A 21,556-nucleotide genomic window follows, 5' to 3' on the forward strand; every position below is an offset into this window, starting at 1 on the left:
ATCAAGTATCTGGGAGTATGAATAAGCCTAGACAGGAGGAAATACCGACCCTAAATTATGGCAGGGTTATCTCTCGACTGGAAGCTCAAATCGAAGGATGGCTTAGGTTGCCATTGCCTATGGCAGGGTGCATTGGTCTTATAAAAATGGTAGTTTTGCTGTGGTTTCTTTATTATTTTATGAATATTCCCATTCCCCTGACTAAACACTTCTTGCAGACACTTAACACACTTCTCGTACGCCTTGTCTGGGCAGGAAAGCAGTCAAGAATGGCATGGTCTACCTTGACCCGGCCTTATAATCTTGGAGTGTTTGCTGTTCTGTATATGGAACTGTACTTTCTAAGTGCTCAAGTGCATTTTGCCTACCATTGGTTCCACCCCCCAAAATAGTTGCCCCTTCTTGCTGTGGAAACTGATGTAGCCTGTCCACATCCACTAATTGTAGTCTGTAGGCGAATGTTCCTCACAGAGTGCATGACATTGGCACGGTGCAAAGTACAGTGAGTGGGTCGGATAAGAGCTGACAGAAGTTGTCCATACCACTACTATAAACTCCTACAGCTCCACTTCGGGCTCAGCCACTGTTTAGTGTAGCAGATGTGCAAATTCATAGCTTACACTTAGTCAAATGAGGTGACCTTTAAGTTGATAAGACACTTATTGACATGGAAACACTTGCCCTCCAACACTGTCTCACGTCGCAGGATCATTCTCCTCCAGGGGATCCTCATCAATAGTCATAAACATTGAATATTCCCGCCCTTGTGCGGGGACCCCAGAGCATATATAAAATACACACATATAAAGTATGAAATATGCACGAAAAATATATATATAGCATTTTTAGTAGACACATCTTTCATACTAAACTCATATATACATGTGTAAAACAGCAATGCAGGCTATAATCATAAACAGGCTCAAATGCTTTATTTCTATGAAGTTTTTTTTCATTTTTTTTTTCATTATAAAATTACAATAGAGAATAAATATCTACCCAAGCCCCCAAAACTGGGCTTAGGGAAATAAGCAGTTGTAATCCCTAGAGAAAAAGAGAAAAAACTACATTGAAAAACAATGGAGCATTCTTAGCCAATAGGCTGCATGCAGGTTAACACAGGAGAACCATAAAAACTTTGGCACCGTGCCTTTAAGACCCTGAGCACCTCCAGTATCCCACCATGCCTCAGGGGTGAAGGAAAGGTGACAGTTGGTTCACAGTTAGGTCAGTTCTTTTTTCCGGCTTCTTCTGAGAGGATCCTGGAGCATTGAGCTCTCAGTTTTTCTGAGTTTTTCTCAGAAAAATCCTTTAAAAGAGTGTTTTTTCCTGTTTCACTCGACAGATAACATCATTGTCTGGGTTTGGCAGTTTTTTCCTGACAGAAAAATGCCTTCACTTTTTGTCAAATGCCCTTCTTGTGGGAAGAAGAAGGCCCAGTCAGACCCACACTCTCTTTGTATTGTGTGCCTGCCTCAGAGTCACTGCCCTGACACTTGCAAGCACTGCAAGAATATGTCGAAGAGGACTCTGAAGGACAGAGAAAAGATCAGACTCCATGGGCTTCATGAGAGGCAGAAAACATCGTCCTCTTCACTTCCCAGGCAACCAACAGGCCATTCTCAGGAGAGAATGGCTAGGTCGACGTCAGCAGGTAGGAAAGTACCTGTTTGTTCCCCGTCGACGTCGTCGCTGCCACCGTCTCACCGGCATAGATCGCCGTCGACCTGCCCGACGTCGAAGGATACGGCGTCGAGGGAACATGGCCATTGCAGGGGCATATCTCCGTCGACGGCAGCTCGCCGATCGACGTCGAGCCATCACCGGCGTGCCCGTTCGCCACCAAAGACCGTACGCCCCCGACGTCAAGAGACAAGACATCGAAATCGCCACGACGGCATGAGCGACATCCGCCGTCGGCCGCCCACCGCTCCACGTCGAGGCACACGACGGCGAGTAGGTCAAGGTCCAGAGGTCGCCGCTCGACGTCAAGACACTCTACGTCGAGACATTCAACGTCGAGACATTCAACGTCGAGGCTAGAACAACCGGTGTGCCCTTCGACGTCGGCACAGCAGTCGACGTCGACACAGGTTTTACCTGTCTCGCAGGGGGTAGAGCATCGTCCTCCAGCAGATAAGGCCGCACCATCTCCAGTGGTCTCCATTCGGAGCGATTCATCTCGTTCGAGAGCGGCATCATCGGGGCATGTTTCACCCATCAACTTATCACCAAGATGATTGGAGAGCCTTAATAGACCAGCGGCCTCCCCAGATTCACAGTACTCTCAAATGTACTCTCCTCCTGCCTCTCTCCTGAGAACACCATCACCGACAGCGCGGGCAGGACGGGCTTGTTCTGCTCCTCGACAACTGACCGCGAGGCCTGGACACTCAGTTACAGCGTCTCGCAGCAGGTCTCGTTCCCAACGGCGATCCAGGTCACGATCACGACACAGAAGATCACCCTCTTGGTCGTCATCAGGATCATCTGTCGGGCGTTACTCCCCCACTCTAACAGATTCTCCACCTGCTAGGATCTCACCGGTGGATGACATTACCACTTTTAACGAGGTGCTGTTAAGGGGAGCGCAGAAATTAAATATAGAGGTTCCAGAGCCATCTACCTCCTTGTCAGTCATCTTTGAGACTCTGCAGCATAGATCAGTGTCTAAAAAGCTACTGCCTCTAGTGCCTGGTTTGTTGCAGCCAACCATGGACACTTTTCTGGCCCCAGCCACACTCAAATCTGCCCCGGCTAGGATTCTGAAAAAATATAAGGCTCCCGAACAGGACCCTTTATTCCTAAGAAAGGATCCGCCACCGGACTCTGTAATATTGGCCGCAGCCCGAAAAACCCACTCAGTGGCATCATCCTCCACTGTCCCCCAGGATAAAGAGAGCAGGCATCTAGACTCTCTGGGGAGAAAGATGTGCGGTACGGCGGCATCTGTAATGAAAGTCTCCAGCGCTTCTGCACTTCTGGGCAGGTATGACCGTTCTCTGTGGGACTCCCTCAACAGATTCACAGAAAAATTGCCCAGAGAAGACAGACAGGATTTTCAAGAGATCCTGCAAGAGGGATGCCTGGTATCCAACCAGGTCATCAGCGCGGCGGCAGATGGGGCGGATTTAGCTGCACACGGGTACGCACATGGAATCTGTGCAAAAAGGTCTTCCTGGCTGAGACTGACTGGTTTAAAGCAGGAAGCACAACAGCGCATCCTAAATCTCCCATTCAGCGGGAACTCGCTGTTCGGTACCCATGCAGATGAAGAAATGGCCCGCATGAAGACCGAGGTGGACACCATGAGGGCAGTAGGCCTGGAAAGGAAGAAAGATTTCAGGCGGAGGTATAGGCCTTATGACAGGCGCCCTTTCCAGCAGAGGGTTCAATCCCCTCACTGGTCCCAAAGGCCACAACGGCAGGGAGGCCCTCTTTTTCAGGCTCGTAAGACCACAAGGGAGCGAGGGTCAAGTAGACCTCAGCAGTCCACACCGAAAGCACCGGCCAAACAATGAGATCTCGCTTCTCTCGACACTGTACACCACTCCGGTGGGGGGAAGTATCACAGGTTATCTTCACGAGTGGCACTCTATCACAAAAGACAAATGGGTGCTCAACATTGTCGAAAATGGCTACTCTCTTCTTTTCAGACAGCCTCCACCACACTTGCCACCAGCCAAATGCAATCCATCTCATCTCAGCCTGCTGCGCAAAGAGGCTCTCGCACTCTTACAAAAGAAAGCAATAGAAAAGGTTCCACCTGCGCACAGAGGAAAGGGGGTTTACTCCCATTATTTTCTGGTGGGGAAAAAGGGCAGAGAGGGCGTTTTCAGACCAATTCTGGACTTACGGCTGCTGAACAAGTACATAAGAAAACAGAAGTTCAGGATGCTAGCTCTTCACCAGATTTTCCCTCAACTACATCAGGGAGACTGGATGTGCTCCATCGACCTTCAGGATGCATATTTTCACATCCCAATAGCTCCCAAGCATCGGAAATTCTTGCGCTTCCAAATAGCTTCACAGCACTATCAGTTCAGAGTTCTACCATTCGGCCTGAAATCTGCCCCCGCGTCTTCTCGAAATGTGTGGCGGTGGTAGCGGCACATCTTCGAAAACAAAAGATCTTCATCTACCCATACCTAGGCGACTGGTTACTGAAGGCTTCATCTCCGGATCAGGCGAGAAGCCATCGGGACATTGTGCTCAGGGTTTTCAAGTCTCTAGGTCTTCAAGTCAACTACCAAAAGTCAACCTTGATTCCAACACAGAACCTTCACTACCTGGGAGCTACACTAAACACAGAGCTCCAAAGAGTGTATCCTTCGGAGGAACGACTATTATCAATACACAGGAAGTGTCAAGACCTGTTAAAAGCCAAAGCTCCTACGGCCCGTCAGGTGACATCGCTGCTGGGCTCCATGGCATCATGAATTTTCATTGTCCCAAATGCCAGCCTGCACATGAGGCCCATCCAGGAGGCATTGGAGAGCAACTGGAGCCAAAGGACAGGTCGCTGGGAGGACAGAGTGCGGCTACCGACAGCGGCACTTCAGTCATTGCAATGGTGGATGCACAGACCTCACCTGTCAGTAGGTGCTCCGTTTCACCAGGTAATTCCATCAGACACTCTGGTAACGGATGCGTCTCTTCAGGGATGGGGGGCTCATCTGGGTCCCCTTCAAGCTCAGGGCCTGTGGTCCGACAAGGAAAAGAAGTACCACATCAATCTGCTGGAACTCAGAGCGGTCCATCTGGCTCTCAAGTCTTTCACTCCATTGATTCAGGGGAAATCTCTCCTAATACAAACGGACAATACAACCACAATGTATTATTTGAACAGACAGGGGGGAACGAGATCCCTACCCCTATCTCGAGAGTCCCAAACGATATGGCATTGGCTCCTGGCCAGAGGAATGTCACTTACAGCGGTTCACCTGCCAGGTCAACAAAACGTGAAAGCAGATTTCCTGAGCAGACACCTAGAGGACGCACACGATTGGGTCCTACACGGCGAAGTCGTCGAAGACATCTTCGCTCAATGGGGTCGACCTCAATTGGATCTCTTTGCAGACGAAGTAAACAAGAAATGCCCAGACTTCGCATCCAGGTTCTACTGTCCGGGATCTCGAGGGAATGCCCTGTTGATCGACTGGTCAGGGATATTTCTCTACGCCTTTCCACCGATTCCCCTCATACCGGCAGTGATCAACAAACTTTACAAATCCAGAACCAGTATGATTCTAATAGCGCCACAATGGCCCCGTCAATTCTGGTACACAGATCTCCTCAACCTATCGGAAAAACCTCACAGGAGGCTGCCGTGCAAACCGGATCTTCTGAGCACGATGGAGGGCAGGATTCTACATCCCAACCTACCCTCTCTGAGCTTAACAGCATGGCTCCTGAATTCTTGCAGTATGGACACTTAGGGCTCTCGCAGGAGTGCATGAACATCTTGAAAGAGTCCAAACGACCTTCCACGCGGCGTTCTTATGCTTTTAAGTGGAAGAGGTTCTACATATGGTGCTGTCAACAAGGTCAGAATCCCATAAGGGCTCAGGAGGATGTCATACTGTCTTATTTACTTCATCTGGCAAAGTCCGGTCTGCAGGTATCATCTATTAAGGTACATTTGTCTGCCATTACAGCCTATCGTAAGTCACCTTCTCAGGAATCCTTCTTTACGAAACCAGTAGTCAAGGATTTCTTAGAAGGTTTGAAAAAAGTTTTTCCGCCCATTCGGAGACCCTCTCCTCCATGGGAACTGAACATAGTATTGTCAAAACTTATGGGCCCTCCTTTCGAACCTATACACAAGGCCTTTTTACAACACCTTACGCGGAAGACGGCTTTTTTTGTGGCCATTACTTCCGCGAGGAGGGTCAGTGAGATTCAGGCTTTGTCTTCCAAAGAACCGTACACAGTTTTTCACAACAATAGAGTGGTTCTGCGAACTCACCCATCTTTCCTTCCGAAGGTGGTGTCAGAATTCCACATCAATCAGACTATATCTTTACCGACTTTCTTTCCCAATCCGGAGACTCCGGCGGAGAAAGCATTGCACTCCTTAGACTTGAAAAGAGTGCTGAAATTTTATTTGGATAAAACAAAATCGATTAGACATTCCAACCACTTGTTTGTAAATTATGGTCATTTGAGGACAGGAGAGGCAGCATCTAAACGAACGATATCAAGATGGATAGTTTCTTGTATTGTCAATACTTACCAGCTGGCTAATAATCAATTACGAGCTAAGCCTAAAGCGCATTCCACAAGGGGAAAAGCGGCTACTGCTGCTCTCCTTAACAATGTTCCAATATCTGAGATTTGTAAGGCTGCTACATGGAAGTCTGTACATACATTTACTAGACACTACTGTTTAGACTCAGATGCAAGAGCAGATCCCCAAGTGGGGCAGGCCTCTCTGAGAAATTTATTTGCATAATACGTGTCTATTCCTGCACTTCTATTAGACAGTCTGCAGAGTTTAGGGATGGGCTTGCTAAGCTATTCAATGTTTATGACTATTGATGAGGATCCCCTGGAAGAGAAGGATAAGTTACTTACCTGTAAATCCTAGTTCTCTTCCAGGGGTATCCTCATCAAAGTCATAAGCAACCCACCCTCCTCCCCGGACGCACGTCTCCTAGAAGTGCAGGACAGACTGTTTTTCTAATCAGTTACACGGATTGTCACCGTAAAAAAGTACTGACCTAACTGTGAACCAACTGTCACCTTTCCTTCACCCCTGAGGCATGGTGGGATACTGGAGGTGCTCAGGGTCTTAAAGGCACTGTGCCAAAGTTTTTATGGTTCTCCTGTGTTAACCTGCATGCAGCCTATTGGCTAAGAATGCTCCATTGTTTTTCAATGTAGTTTTTTCTCTTTTTTTCTAGGGATTACAACTGCTTATTTCCCTAAGCCCAGTTTTGGGGGCTTGGGTAGATATTTATTCTCTATTGTAATTTTATAATGAAAAAAGAAAAAAAAAAAAAAACTTCATAGAAATAAAGCATTTTAGCCTGTTTATGATTATAGCCTGCATTGCTGTTCTACACATGTATATATGAGTTTAGTATGAAAGATGTGTCTACTAAAAATGCTATATATATATTTTTCGTGCATATTTCATACTTTATATGTGTGCATTTTATATATGCTCCGGGGTCCCCGCACAAGGGTGGGAATATTCAATGTTTATGACTTTGATGAGGATACCCCTGGAAGAGAACTAGGATTTACAGGTAAGTAACTTATCCTTATCTACTTTATTGGCTTAAAATGACAAGCAAGAAACTTACTACGAGATTTCCTCAGGTGCCTGAAAGATCTAGATCACTTGAAATTTTGGTTGCGGCTACCAATCCTAAAAGATTGATTTTTCTCATTTATAGCTCCGTACGGAAGTCACTTCCTAAAACTGCATCTAATTTAAGAAGCAATTTAAGAAAAGCTGAGATCTAAGGGGAACAGTAAGATACAATTAAGAGAAGCACAATGAGAAAGCTATTTTGATATTAGCTATTCAAGTTTTAGAGGGAATTTCCTGCGCCAGGCATTTTTTAATGGATGGATGTTTTATCCCTCAAAGTGGATGCTGAATAAAATGTTTTCCACCTCTGCCATAAAGTGCCCCAAGAGCAACCAGGAAGGGGGTTAGCTACAAATGTTATGGTCCTGCAGTACCTTAGAGGCATTTTGGAGGGTTGTATTTCTGATGGTACGTATTACAACAGGGGGGAATATTTTGGCCTCCCCCAAAGGTGGCCCTCCTCGGTCTGTTAGACTCGCAGAGGCTAAAACAACAAGGCACAAACCATTTTATACTTATCGCCATGTGGGTAGCTCGCTTTTTGATTACCAGTTATTGAAAATCTCTTGGCCTCTCAGAGTGGATGAATGGGTTACAAAAATGTAGAATGTTAGCCAGCGAGAAGGCTCGTATTATGTCTGACTCAATATTTTAGAAACGGAAAAACTAGGCCTGCTAGCAGCATGTAGATTCTATAAAATACAGCACCGCCACTTTAATAATGGGCACACTAAAGGGAGTATACGCTTCTATGTGGATTTTTACTGTATAAGCACAGCTAATTTATGCATATAAATCATTTTTTATCTGGGCTGTTAACATTTAAGAACTTGGTGAATTCTAAAAAGTATAGTAATAAAATAGGAAGGCTGGCCCTCGTTTCTATTAGGACATGATACATAGCTGCCATAGAATGCATGTACATGTTATAAAAAAGCTGGCGGCCGGCCTGTGGGAAGCTGGGTTTAATGATTAATACTTTATTGCACAATTAATGAAAATCATTACAGTCTGCCACGAACATAATAGCCTTGTCATCTAAAAACACCATAAACTACTGGAATTCATAATTCTCATAGATTTAAAAACACTAACACTGTGATGGCTTATTGGTCCCCCTTTTAAAATTATGTGGTGTGTATCATCACGGGGTCAATAAACAGAAACTGTCCCCTCCGCCTCCGTGCTGTCCTTAAAGTACTGCATCTAGCTGATCTTGTAAACAGAGCGACAGTATTTAATTTAGTCATAAATTGACAGCTCAATTAACCTTCATGGTTGTTTGGCGCATTCTTTAAGAGATGTTCTGCTTTTGAAATGAATTTCGCCACGCATGCCGTGTATTTAGGTGTCAGCCCTTTGAGACAAAACAAGATAGCTTGTCGGCATGACCTGATGCCATTGGAATTGAAAATGTTTTTGAGGTACGGTTTCCGCCATGGTAACAGGGTGGGGCATATGCATAGAAGGTGTAAGAAGTCTTCTTGGTGGTATGCACATAGCCTGCATCTCCCATTGTTTGAGGATTTGAGCCATTTTGGAACTACATCCAATGAGGGGAGTAGACTGAATCTGGCGTGCAGTACGTTTGTTTTTAGAGACTTTTTAATATTTCTGCCAGGTATGGGTGCGCTGACAGAGCCTTGTACGTGTTAATAGTCATCCATGAATGGGATTGTAGTCTGAACTTGTCTTTGCCCTTGCTCCACAATAGCCACTTGATTTGTTTATTTAATAGTTGCCTGAAGAGTTTATGCGGTAAGGTCTTTTGCCACAGCTCTTCTACCTGCAGATGCGTAATTGCTGAGACAATTTTATCTGTCCATGAATTTGAGACCTCTGGTGAGTTCAGGCATGTTTCTTTCCAAATCATCGCTTTTAGTGTGTTCGGTTGCGCCTGTCTTAGCAGAGAGGCATATTTGAGGAGAGCCCTGTCTCGTACCAGTGCTTGGTCTTGTAGCCTGTATTCCAATCTGATTTGTGCTGGTGAAGAACTGTGTAGCAGACGGAAAAGAAGGCAAAAGACTTCACTATGAGCAATATTCATGAAATCAGTAGACTTGTAGGGATATATTTCCAGACGATATGCTAGTGAAGGCAAAAACTTTGCCTTAATCACCAAGAGAAGTGGGCTCCAGGTTGGGCTTAGCAAGTTCTTAGACAAGGTTTGAAGAGATGCAGGTTAGGATGCCAGCTTAGCTTTCAAGGTGTTTAGGTGCAATTGGTGAGACCACCGCTTCTGCAAACAGATGCCCACGTATTTATAGCTATTACTTCCGCCCACAGGTTGGTCCCCACAGAACCACTCCTTTTTCTTAATTATTCTTAATTACATGCTTGATAAAGATTGATGCTTGCCAAAAAAACATGTTTTTCTCCAGGTTTACCAGCAGCATGTTTGTCCTACAATAGTGATCAAAGATGTTCAGCAATTTTTGAAGCCCCATGCCTGAAATATTCAATAGGACTGTGTTGCCTGCGTATAATAATGGTGTTAGAAGTTGATGGCCCAGTTTTGGGGAATGGAAACTGGAGATGTTCAATTGTGTGCACAGATCTGCCAGATATAAGTTGAATAGGATTGGGGCTAGTAAGCAGCCTTGCTTACCACCTGTATCTATCTGGATTTTAGCAGACACTCTTCCATTTCTGCCAACTTTTACCCCTGCCCAGATGTCAGAGTATAAAAGCTGTATTCCTCTTAACAGTTTCGGTGGGATATTGAGGTCTACTAACTTCCTCCACATTCTGTGCCGTTCCACTAAGTTGAAAGCTATAGATAGGTCCACAAAGCAGGCGTACAAAGCCATTGTCTTATTTGTATATTTTTCAGCCAACATGGCTAGTGCTTTCAGGTTTGTCTGGCATGCTATACCCATCTTTCAGTTCCTCTAACTGGCAACCCATAAATATTTTTGCATTAGTATTGAGCAATGATCGAAGGATAGCTGTCTGGATTCCCATAGGGGCCATTCTTGTAGTTTGGATGGAAAATTGCTCCTTTCCAAGAATCAGGAATTTCACATTCTGTGGGATGCTGCGTTTAAAGACAGGCCTCACATTTGACAACCATTTGTTAGCGCATGGGAAAGCTGAGGCAGAGTGTAGAGCTAATACATCATTTATAATTTATTGCACTGTCACTTTAGAAGTAGGTATATTTAATGAGGTATGTGTATCAGACTGGAATTGTACTTTATAGCACTGACACTTTATGCGGATAATCGTATTATTCTCAGAGTTGTCAATTTTAGGCACAACAGGAGAAAGTATGTAGCTTATTTGTGTGCATTTTAAAAGAAATGCAATGATTTTTGATTGTTACTAGGGGAAATGTGCCTGCTGATTCTATTGTGATCTCCCCTGGAGATCCTTTTATCTGATCCGACTGTAAACAGATGTAACTTTGCATTTTGTGTGATGAATTTACCGCCCCTTGATTAAAATTAATAAAATATGTTTAAAAATGTATAGATATATTCAAATACTTATGTCCACATTCTAGCTGCTACAAACGTAACAGTAATCAGCAGCTGTGACACCTGGTCACACTCACTTTTCCACACATTTCCAATTTGTCAATTTCATATCCAGTACTATCAGCCCATAGCCGAAACGGCCCAGGAATCACATACTTTCATTGCTGCAAGGACTTCCTTCCAGTACATTGATAGAACTGGGTAGGACCACCACACATGAATGGATTCTCCAGTGCTGTAACGAAACTTGAGGGGGTGGGGGGCAGCAAAGTACATGGAGGGGGCCCCCAATCCGCAGCACACCCCCTGCCAGTTTGGCCGAGGGGGCCCTCTGGAGTTCGCCCCCCCCCCACGCTGTGTGGGTTTATATTACACCACTGGGATTCTCCCCTCCCACCACAGTTTCTCAGGCAAACATTTGCCATTTATTCATACTATTTAGTTAATCTTTTTCTGAAATTTCAACCTGCTCTATATTATCCAGTTATTCCATATATTTAAATTTATCGTGTGTTCTGGCAGGGTATTGTATAGTTTGACTGTGCCATTTATGCCCTCTAGGGATTTTTTTCAAAGATTTGTCAGCACTTTTTTCACTGGTTTATTAGGGTGGCAGGTGGCACAGTGCCTGAGCTGCTGGTACTTAAATCGTATCAGCTTATTTGCTTTTTTTTTTAACAACTTTCAAGTGTCCTAACCTATCACTTTCAAACATATCAGCCAATGCTGTGCAATCCCCTTCTTGCCAAGGCCCAAACATATTTCCTGTCAGTACAGGTGTAAACTCTGGATTATTATGTAGGAGTGTGGATGGTGATTGGTATGTTGTTAAACAGTAATTTATGGCTAGAAAATCCCATATGTTTTTTTTTTTAAATCCCCGGTATATGTCTTGCATGCACCCTTTTTGGCCTAGAATACCACAAAACCAAGCCCACGTGGACCCAGTTGTTGCTGAAATATCTTTGAAACCGTCCCCCAGTGACTTGGTAAATTGTGTGGGATTGCAGTGGTTTCTTATGCCCGGGAAGCCTAGCTCGTCTTGGTGTTCTGGTTGCTTTAATATAGTTGTTGATATCCTTGCTGATTTAGTCTGCCGCACAAAGGTCAGAAAGGCTTTCTGTGTATCGGTTTGTGTCTTAACGGCAATGCTAATGAGCAAGGGATGGAAGACATAAAGCAGTATTGGGACCACCGGCATCTTTGGAGCATTTTCCTCCCTCTGTATGAGATATAGCAAGAGCTCAATCTGCGAAAGTCTTTCTTTGAATTTCCTCAGTTGGGAAAGGGGGGCGTTAGCTTTGGATAAGCCTCTATTATTTTAGGTAAATTCTTTGGTATTTGATGGAGCGAGAGTTCAGCCTAAAATTAACAGTCTCCGAAAATTGTTACCCCAGATCACAGCTTGTATGCACTAGCAGTAATTCTGATTTGTTAGAACGTATTTTGTATCCTAAGCTTTTGCCCTGTGCTTCCAAAACTTACACTAAAAGTGGTATTGAGTTCATTGGATCTGTACAATACTTCCAGCGGCAAAAAGGGAAATGTAATGGGTTGCTCCTATAATTTTACACTTACAATTCCCTTGTGTGTTCCTATATATTATGCCAGTGGTGTTATGGCCATAGATAAACAGTGACACCGGGCACTCTTGCCTCATTTATTAGTGTCGAGTCTGCAAGTGCATGCACATGCGAGACACTGTTGTGTTCAGTAAAGGGCTTGGAGCCCACCTGTCACTCACCATTTGTTGGTTTATGGTGCACTCTTCTTTACAGCCTTGTAATTCGTAAAGGCATGTCTGGCATCATTTCGTTCCTATGTGTGGAGCAGGGATCAAGCAGTAATTGATTTCACCTTTATTAGTACCCGTCTGCTGCTCCTGACATGAGGAACTATTTTGTGCTAACTTCCAGTGTCCCGCAAACAGAAGGCTCGTGACAGGCAAAAATGTGCCCAGCAAGACAAATAAAATTGCAAAGATGACAACTTGTTCGAAATATGCGAGACCTATTGCATTGCAAATGCTTGTTTGTTTCTACGTCCCATAGATTCCCATTTAGTGCTGTCTTGGCCATGGGGTGTTTGTATTGTACCATGCCAGTCTAGTCCTCCCACTCCTAAACTTTAACATTACTTCATTTAGAATTTCTCAACTGACCCTGTTGAACGCATTTTCATTGTCCAGCGCTAACAGGGCTAGGAGGAACCCTTTTTTATAAGATGAGTTCTTTATTGTGCAGTATGAAATGTGTGGCATTCTCTTATTAACCATGACTGCCTCTGTGTATTATATGTCAAAGAACTGCAGGTAACTTCATAGCTAGAACTATCATATATATTTTATATTCCATATTCTTCAGGGCAGTGGGCCTATAGGGGGAACATAAGATAGCATCCTTTCCTGACTATGAAAGCACAATTACTTCTTGTAGGAGGCTGGCCTGGTTTGTAGTGGGTACCTTGAGTACTTACACCTTATACCAGGTCCAGTTTTCCTTATTAGTGAAATGTATTAGTGTTATAACAGCTTAGGCTGATAGAGGTAGTTATAGCAGAGCAGCTTAGGCTGAACTAGGAGACATGCAAAGCTCATGCAATACCACTTATACTAACACAGTACTTATAAACAAGTAAAGACAATACTCATTGTTACCAAAAATAAAGGTGGTTTATTTGGGTGACACAGTACCAAAAATATCTTAGAGGCAATACGCCTTCTGGAGGTAACTATTATACACAATATATACACTAGACACAGAAAATTAGACAAGCAAATAGTCATAGAACAATGCAAACAATAGGAAATGCTTTAGAATGCAATGGGAGAAAATAGGTCTAGGGACAACACAAACCATATACTAAGAAAGTGGAATGCAAATCATGAATTCCCCACAAGACAAGTGTAGTGTGTGCAGAATCGGTGGGAGAGTAGGAATACAGTAAAGGTAAGTAAATTACCCCACCTAGAGCCCAGAAAAGCAGGAGTAAAGTACTGAAAGTTTCCTTAGGACACACTACACCTCGTGATTGGAATTATTGCAAGAACCAACCAAGCCTGCAAACAACAAACAGTGGTTTCCTGGACCTGAAGACCTGCAAAAGAAGGAGACCAAGTCCAGAAGTCGAAAGAAGGTCCAGGAAGAACAGAAGCCCCTGCCAACCCAGAAGAGGGTGCAAAAGAAGAGTCCCCTGTTGGATGAAGACTGCAGATATGCACACTAGGAAGATGCCAGCGGGTTCCTGCATGATGCAAAGGATGTCCCACGTCGTGAAGTTGGATGCAGGCGAGTTTTGGCACTGGACTCCTCCAACAAGCCTTGGTTCTGGCAAAGTAGCATTTTCCGTCAACTAGGTGCTATCTGGACCCAGGAGGGACCAGGGTGCCTCAACTCTGTGTGAGGAGGAAGAGGGGGCTCTCAGCACTCCAGAGAGCCCTCAGAGCGCCAGATAGCACCCATGGGAGTCCCAGGACACGGGGAATAGGTGCAAAATGTGGTTTGTGCAGCACTACTCAGGAAGGTCCCATGCCGCTGGAGAACAACTCAGTGAGTTGAGCGTCGCAGGGTAGAGTGCTGGGGACTTGGGCCAGGCTGTGCATGAAGGAATTTTGCAAATAGTGCACATAGGCGTCAGGATGTGAAGAAAACGCGGTGCACAGGGGTAGTGTCGTTCTGGGGAAAGGCAAGGTCTTACCTCCTCCAAATTGCGACAGCAGGACCTCAGAACAGTCTGTGTCGATGGGGTCCACGCTCTGTGTTCCAAGGAGCACGCTCTTTGCTGTGAGAGAAGTCCAAGAGAACCGGTTGTCGACTTAGAAGGTGCCTGCGTGAGCAGGGGAGTGACTCTGTCACCCCACGGGAGATTTCTTCTGTCCTTCTGGTGCAGGGTGAAGACAGGGAGTCCTCAGAGAGTGCACACCGTGGAAACTGTTGCAGTTGCTGGCTGGAGCTGAAGTTGTAGACGAAAAGTATCCCTTCTGGATACTTTGTTGCAGTTACAGCGGTTCCTGGAGCTGGCTGCGGTTGAACCGTAGTATTTGCAGAAGATTCCTGCTGGAAACCTGCAAGTAGAATCTGAAGAGAACCCACAGGGGAGACCCTAAATAGCCCTGAGAGGGGGATTGGCGACCTTTGTCAGGTAAGGACCTATCAGGAGGAGTCTCTGACGTCACCTGCTGGCACTGGCCACTCAGGGCCCTCCAGAGTGCCCCCACACATTGCAAAGCAAGATGGCTGAATTCTGGGACACAGTGGAGGAGCTCTGGGCACCACCCCTAGGGTAGTGATGGACAGGGGAGTGGCCACTCCCCTTTCCTTTGTCGAGTTTCACACCACACCAGAGCAGGGGAAAAGGGGTCCGTGAACCGGTGTCGACTGGCTTATGCAAGAAGGGCACATCTGTGCCCTTCAAAGCATTTCCTGAGACTGGGGGAGGCTACCCCTCCCAAGCCTGTAACACCCTGCTTCCAAAGGAAACGGTTTGTTCTGCCTTCCTGGGACTGAGCGTCTCAGACCTCAGGAGGGCAGAACCCTGTCTGTGAGGTGGCAGCAGCTGTAGCTGTAGCTGCAGTGCAAGCCTCAGAGAGCTGGTTTGGCAGTACTGGGGGTCCACAGTGGAGCCCCCAGGATGCCTGGAATTAGCTCCCCAAAACCAGATTTGGAATGGGGGGACAATTCCATGATCTTAGACACCTTACATGGCCATATTCGGAGTTACCATTGTGAAGCTACATAGGTATTGACCTAAATGTAGTGCACACGTGTAATGGCGTCCCTGCACTCACAGGGTCCCAGGAAATGGCCCTGAACTATGTAGGGGCACCTTTGCCAGTGTGTCCTCACACTTAGTATATTTGCACCTAACCTTCAGCAAGTGAAGGTTAGACATATAGGTGACTTATAAGTTACTTAAGTGCAGTGAAAATGGCTGTGAAATAACATGTCAGTTATTTCACGCAGGCTGCAGTGGCAGTCCTGTGAAAGGGTTTGTCTGAGCTCCTTATGGGTGGCAAAAGAAATGCTGCAGCCCATAAGGTTCTCCTGGAACCCAAATGCCCTGGGTACCTAGGTACCATATATAGGGACTTATAAGGGGGGTCCAGTGTGCCAATTGAAATTGATAAATGAAGTCACTAGCCTATAGTGACAAATTTAAAAGCAGAGAGAGCATAAGCACTGAGGTTCTGATTAGCAGAGCCTCAGTGACACAGTCAAGCACTACATTGACACACACATTAGGCTATAAAATATGAGCACTGGGGTCCTGATGAGCATGATCCCAGTGAGACAGGCAAAAACAAACTGACATACAGGTAAAAATGGGGGTAACATGCCAAGAAAGATGGTACTTTCCTATCCCCCCCCCCCAAAAGAGGGACAATAAGGCTAACCTTGCCCAGATGAGTCTTCATTGTCTAAGTGGAAATATTTGGAGAGTCCATCTGCAATGGAGTGGGTACTCCCAGGTCTATGTTCCACTGTAAATTCCATCCCCTGTAGGGAAATGGACCACCTCAACAATTTAGGGTTTTCACCTTTAATCTGTCTGAACAATGAAGTGAGTCCCGAACAAGTAGGGTCTCAGCTTCTTCAAGGCCCAGACCACAGCAAAGGCCCCCCTCTCTATGGCAGACCAACGCTTTTCTCTAGGGGTCAACCTCCTGCTAATGAAAGCTACAGGCTGATCCTGGCCCTCTGAGTTAAGTTGTGATAGTACAGCCCCTACCCCAAATTCAGAAGCATCTGTTTGGACAATTAATTTTGTGGAATAGTTTGGGCTCTTCAAAACAGGTGCAGAGCACATTGCCTGCTTGAGCTCCTCAAAAAGCTTTTTGACAGCTAGCTGTACACAATACCTTTTTAGGCATTTTCTTGCTGGTGATGACATTAAGAGAGGCAACAATGGAGCCATAATTCTTAATGAACTACCTGTAATACCCAGTGAGACCTAAGAGGGCTCTGACCTGGGTCTGTGTAGTAGGGGGAGCCCAGTCCATAATGGTCTGAATCTTCCCATGTAGTGGTTCAGCCTGTTCTCCACCTACCAGGATAAACCACTTTCCCCTGCCCTATCTTGCAATTTGAAGCCTTGATAGTTAGGCCTGCCTTTTGCAGGGCCTCCAAAACATTCCAGTGATGGACCTGGTGGTCATCCCAGGTGGAGATAAATACAGCAATATCATCTAAGTATGCTGCACTGAAAGCTTCCAAATCTTAGAGGACTGTATTCACCAGCCTCAGAAAAGTGGCAGGTGCATTTTTCAAGCCAAAGGGCATAACAGTGAATTGATAATACCCTCCTATGGTAGTAAATGTAGTTTTTTATTTAGCATCCTCTGACAATTTGATCTGCCAATACCCTGCAGTCAAATCAAAGGTGCTTAGATACTTGGCAGATGCCAGTGTATCTATTAGGTCATCTGCCCTGGGTATAGGATGAGCATCAGTTTTGGTTACAGTATTAAGATCCCTATAGTCCACAGAAAACTGCATTTCTCTCTTTCCATCTTTCCTATGCGGTTTGGGGACAAGCACCACTTGGCAGGCCCAGGGGCTATCAGAAGCCTCAATAACCCCTAGTCCCAACATTTTCCAAACTTCTGTTTTTATGCAATCTCTGACATGGTCAGGTTGCCTGTAAATTTCACTTTTGACAGCTAAACTGTCTCCAGTGTCAATTGTATGTTCACACCAAGTAGTTGTACCAGGTGTGAGTGAGAAGAGTTCAGAAAACTGTCCAAGGAGATTTTTACAGTCTTCCTTCTGCTCAGCAGTGAGGCAGTCTGCAAGGACCACTCCTTCCACTAAGTCATCAGCTTCAGTGTTGGAGAAGAGGTCAGGGAGAGGGTCACTCTCTTCCTCCTGCCCCTCATCTGTAGCCATGAGCAGGGTTAAGTCAGCCTTTTCATAGTAAAGTTTCAGGCGGTTGACATGAAGCACCCTAAAGGGGCTTCTGGCAGTGCCCAGGTCCACCAGATAGGTGACCTCACCTTTCTTTTCCTCAATGAGATGGGGTCCACTCAATTTGTCCTGGAGTGCTCTTGGGGCCACAGGCTCCAATACCCACACCTTCTGTCCTGGGTGGTACTCTGTCAGGACAGCCTTCTGGTCATGCCATTGCATTTGGAGCTCTTGGCTGCCCTGAAGGTTTTTAGTGGCCTTTTTCATGTATTCAGCCATTCTACTTCTCAGGCCAAGTACATAGTCTACAATGTTTTGCTTTGGAGGTTTTAAAGTTTGTTCCCAACCCTCCTTAACAAGAGCAAGGGGACCCCTAACAGGGTGACCAAATAGGAGTTCAAAGCGGCTGTGGCCCACTCCATTTTGGGGTACCTCCCTGTTGGCGAAAAGGAGGCACGGCAAGAGGACATCCCATCTCTTTCTGAGTTTTTCAGAGAGTCCCATGATCATGCCTTTGAGAGTTTTATTAAACCTCTCAACCAATCGATTAGTTTGTGGATGATAAGGGGTGGTGAACTTGTAGGTAATACCACACTCCTTCCACATTGCTTTGAGGTATGCAGACATGAAGTTACTACCTTTGTCTGATACCACTTCCTTTGGGAAACCCACCCTGGAAAAGATTCCCAGGAGGGCCTTTGCCACTGCAGGTGTTGTAGTGGTCCTTAAGGGGATAGCTTCTGGCTACCTTGTGGCATGGTCCACCACCACAAAGATGAATCTATTGCCAGAAGCTGTTGGAGGGTCAAGGGGGCCAACAATATCAACCCCTACCCTTTCAAAGGGCACCCCAAACACTGGCAGTGGGATTAAGGGGGCCTTTGTGGTACCACCAGGTTTGCCACTGGCTTGGCAGGTGACACAGGAGCGATAAAACTCCTTTGTGTCTTCTGACATATGGGGCCAGTGAAAATGTGGAACAGGTCTGTCCGATGTTTTACTCTGGCCTAAATGCCAAGCCAAGGGAATGTCATGAGCAAGAGTTAGGAGGAATTCCATGTACTGAAGGGGGATGACCAGTCTCCTGGTGGCACCAGGTTTAGGATCCCTTGCTTCAGTATAGAGGAGATTATTCTCCCAGTAAACTCTGTGGCCGTCATTGACATCCCCATTTTGCTGTTGGACAGTTTGCTGTCTGAGACCCTCAAATGTGGGACAGGTTTGCTGTGCCACACTCAGCTGTTCCCTGACAGGCCCCCCTACACCCACAAGCTCAGCTGTATCAGCTTCCAGCTCTTCTGGTGTAGGTTCTGCACAGGGAGAGAATTCATATTCATCAAAAGGGGAATCATCTGAGGAGGGAGGGATAGTGGACAAGGATTTGCCCTTCTTAACCCTAGTTTTTATGAGCACTTGGTCCATTATTGTTATGTTATATTATAAGATTTGTAGAGCGCACGGCTACCATAAGGCTTCTCAGCGCTAAATAACCAGGACCAGAGATAAATGGGGGGTGGGGGGGTTTCACCAGCATTAGAACAACCATGTTTTTAGGGCTTTTCAAAAATTATGTTCATTGCCTGTCAACCGAAGGCTAGTGGGGAGGGAGTTCCACAGTTTGGCCCCAAAAAATGCCAGAGTGGCACCCCCCACCTAGCTTTTTTTTTTTTGCTCTGGGTAGGGTAGCCAAGGCTGCTGATGCTGACCTAAGATCTCTATTTGGCTTATAAAAGGAGGCAAGGGTCTTCAATATCGGGGGACCCCTGTTGTGCAATGACCTGTGGATACAGCACAAAGCCTTGAATTTAATGCGCTGTTCCACAGGCAGCCAATGTAGAGGGATTAGCCCTGCCTTTACTGAGAGGCATCTGGGGATGTCTTATAGCAGACGGGCTGCCACATTTTTAACTCTTTGAAGTTTCTTTTTAACATATAAGGGCGAGCCAAGAAATAAGCCATTTCCATAGTCAAGTCTGGAAAGAATCAATGCCTGAATAATAAGCCTTTTTGCTAGCAAGGGAAGAGTAATAAAAACCTTCCTCAAAAGTCTCAAAAGGCCAAAACAGGTGGCTGATATATGCCTGGCATGCTGATCCATTGTAAGGAAAGGGTCTAACCATATCCCTAGACTCTTGATGTGTTTCTTTGGGGGAGGAAGATCCCCCTGGGTATTAGTGATCAGAGGCGGCCTGCCGGGACCCGGATCATGGCCTAGAATCATCAGCTCTGTTTTATCTCCATTTAATTGCATCCTATTTTCCATCATCCATCCTGATACTGCTCGTAGGCAGACGGACAGAGAGGACCCATCTAGGGCGGACTTAGATGAAAAAGAGACCACCAATTGAGTATCATCTGGTTAGGAAACAAGTGATAGCCCAAAGGATTCCACCAACTCGGCCAAGGGAGTCATGTATATATTAAAGAGTGTGGGGCTTAGTGATGAGCCCTGAGGCACCTCACAGATGTTTTGAATTTTGTCAGAGAGGTGGAATCTATCAAGAACCTGAAAGGATCTATCCTCTAAGAAAGAGTTGAGCCATGCTAGAGCCCGACCCTCAATTCCAATGTTCCTCATCCTCTGGCCCAGCACCTGATGGTCAACGATATCAAAAGCTGCGCTCAAGCCCAGGAGTATAACAGCTATGGTCTTTCCCTGATCCATACCCTTCCTGGCCTCTTCCAAAACTGCAATAAGAGCTGTTTCTGTACTATGCTGGGTCTGAAACCTGTCTGGGTGGGGTGCAGACAGTTGTTTCCTTCCAGGAATGTGGAAAGTTGCGAGTTGATGTGCTTATCCAGAATTTTGGCTGGACTAGGAAGTAAAGAGATGGGTCTATAGTTCTTAATTTCTTTTGCGTCCAGGGTCGATTTCTTTAGCAGAGGTTTAACTATAGCGTGTTTCCAAAAATCGGGGACTGCTCCTCTGGCAATAGACATATTCAGCATATCAGTTAGGACTGGAGCAATTGCTCCGGCACCTTGAACTAATATCTGGTGGGGGGGAGGGAGGGAGCTGGGTCTAAGGGAGATCCTGACTTAAGCGAGGTTAAACATGAGATTACCTGCTCCTGAGAGATGAAAGTAAACTGAGAAATCTTGTCTATAACGTTATGTGCTATTATACCCTTCCCTTCCGGCCTGGGCATATTGTTCGGAAAGTTAGAGTATCCTTATTCCAGGATCCAAGTTTCCCTGCCCTCTTTGCTTCTTGGCCTGAGCCCTGGTAAGAGCAAAGATATGCCCAGGAATACCCAGCATTGCTGCATGGGCCTCCAACTCCACTTCAGCCCAAGCTGAAGTCTCTAAATCATTGCCTAGCAGACATTCTGCAGGTAAATCAGTGGCTACCACAACTTTCTATGGACCGGTAACACCCCCCTCCCCCCCCGGTTGATATTCACAACATCCATGGGTTGGCTTACAGTGTTGCTATGGGCGTCTGTCACTTGGTGCTGGTGACCAAGTATGTGCTCCTCAGGGGCAACCGGTTTGTTATTACCATTGTGAAACTGGTATCTGTGTCCCTGTAGGCCTCAACCTAAACACCATTAATCAGGGGTAGCTGCTTGTACTTAACCATATTAAGGGGACAAGCAACTAAAGTGGCTAGGTCAATGCCACCATCAGAGAGTAAAACAGCCTCAGTGATCTCCCTAACTAGACCAACCCCAACTACATTACCAATGGTGAGCCCAGCTACACCCTTTGATTGGCTATTAGTAGTGTTCTTCCCACCACCACTGCTATTACTAAGGGCACTAGTGGTTGCAGTTGGGGTTGTGGTGGTGGGAGGCTTGGTGTTTCTTTTGGACAATGAGGATCGGTTGCCCAATGGCCTTTGGCTTTACACA

The 21,556-nt window shown here is 45.8% G+C and overlaps 1 protein-coding gene across 4 annotated transcripts in view; it reads left to right on the forward strand.

Moving 5' to 3' along the window:
- SMARCD3 (SWI/SNF related BAF chromatin remodeling complex subunit D3) overlaps positions 1-21,556 on the forward strand; it is a 2,604,506-nt gene that overhangs the window by 994,050 nt on the left and 1,588,900 nt on the right. The gene's annotated exons all lie outside the window — the stretch shown is intronic.

This window comes from Pleurodeles waltl, chromosome 10, assembly GCF_031143425.1.
Source record: "Pleurodeles waltl isolate 20211129_DDA chromosome 10, aPleWal1.hap1.20221129, whole genome shotgun sequence".
NCBI lineage: Eukaryota > Metazoa > Chordata > Amphibia > Caudata > Salamandridae > Pleurodeles > Pleurodeles waltl.